The sequence below is a fragment of the Echinops telfairi genome, unplaced genomic scaffold (assembly GCF_000313985.2).
Source record: "Echinops telfairi isolate 266 unplaced genomic scaffold, ASM31398v2 ScPeMD7_443;HRSCAF=831, whole genome shotgun sequence".
NCBI classification, from domain to species: Eukaryota; Metazoa; Chordata; class Mammalia; order Afrosoricida; family Tenrecidae; genus Echinops; species Echinops telfairi.
In genome coordinates, this window is record NW_022104341.1 from 1,279,580 (window position 1) to 1,281,273 (window position 1,694).

Sequence of the window (1,694 nt, forward strand, 5' to 3'; positions counted from 1 at the left end):
TTCTGGCCAGTGAAGTAGGAAAGAAAGTCTGCTGGGCGGACTCTGGGAATTCTTTTCTTTTTGAGAGAAGAAAATGTCTTGATTATGCCTCCAGCTTCATGCTAGGACAACGGCCTGAAGACAAGAGGCTTGTTACTGCCACAGCCGAGAAGGTGACAACAACTAGCAGCGAGGAGAACGCCCAAATACTAGAGATGCTGTAGTTACACTTCCCAAGGAACTTGGAACCGTCCACTTCTAGATATGTTTCAAAAATTACTTTATTGTGGTGAAATATAGATAATAACATATTTGTCACTTCAATCATTTTACATGAAAAATTCAGTGGCATTAATTATGTTAACCATGTAGTAATAGTCACCATGCAACAACCACTACTATCCATTTCCAAAGAGTTCATTACCTTTAAGCCAGTCTTTAAGAAAAGCTCTGTACTCTGAGATAATGTCAAGTCCAGCTCTTATCTCACAATACCAATGGGTTCAAGAGGGCATGACCTGTAATCAGAAAACATAGATAAGAGATACAAAATGATAGCCAAAGTTGAGGCACGAGGGTCCCTGAAGCATAGAGACACCCCAGGGTCCAGAACTTTATTCAAGGCAGGTTTAAATACCCTTCATGCAATGTAGCCTACAACACACAACAGGTTTACACAAAAGGCAATTTACAATTCTTTGAAGGTATACAAAGCATTACCACATCAGCCAAGCTGTTCACAGACAGGAGAAAAGAACAGGGTTGGGGACCTGAAATAACTGATAGTTTCTGGAGTTTGTCAGGGAGGCAACGTGTCCTTTTTATCTCAGGCAGAGAGACAGGCCAGCTGCTGCTTCATCAGCTCCCTAGGTTGAGCTGTCAGCATGTTCCCATGGGCCTTGAACCGTGGAAGCTGGTGGTCCTGTCCCATTTACCTAAGAAGCAAACAGCCTTTACCCCACATAGTACCTCTTAAGGACTACCCTCATATTTCCCTCTTGTCCTTGGTAACCACTAATAAATTTTGGCTTCAATGCATTTGCTTATTCTGTATAATTCATATAAGTGGGATCATACACTATTTGTCCTAATCTGACATTCCTCAGTATAATGTTGTTTTCAAGATTCATTAATGTCATTGCATGTGTCACAAATTAATTTTTCTTTATAGTTGAATAAGACCCCACAGCTTTTCAATTGCCTCAAATGCATATGAAAAATGACAAAGGAGAACCAATACATTTAACCTGTAGTGTTGGACTGAAGATGGCACCGCGAGGTGAGATCCCGGAGATAAACGCTTGTCCTCCACGACCCTGGAAATCCTCTTCTTTCTGAACGGCTGGTATGACGCTACCTACTTCCTGCTGGAACTCTTGCTATTTCTGTATAAAGGTCTTCTACTCCCCTACCCAACGGCCAACCTAGTCTTGGATGTGGTGATGCTCCTGCTTTATCTCAGGATTGAAATTATCCAGCTGTTCTTCGATACAAAGGGAAACCTCTGCCAACGAAAGATGCCCCTTGGCATTAGTGTGGCCTTGACCTTCCCATCCGCCATGATGGCCGCCTACTACCTGCTGCTGCAGACCTACGTGCTCCGCCTGGAAGCCATCATGAATGGCATCCTGCTCCTCTTTTGTGGCTCAGAGCTGCTGATCAAGGGGCTCACCCTGGCCACTTTCTCCAGTATGCACAGGATTTGAAGCACAAAC

At 43.6% G+C, this 1,694-nt stretch overlaps 1 pseudogene; it reads left to right on the forward strand.

Moving 5' to 3' along the window:
• The first annotated feature begins 1,185 nt into the window (after positions 1 to 1,185).
• Positions 1,186 to 1,685, forward strand: LOC101648433 (annotated as a pseudogene).
• Positions 1,686 to 1,694: the final 9 nt, after the last annotated feature.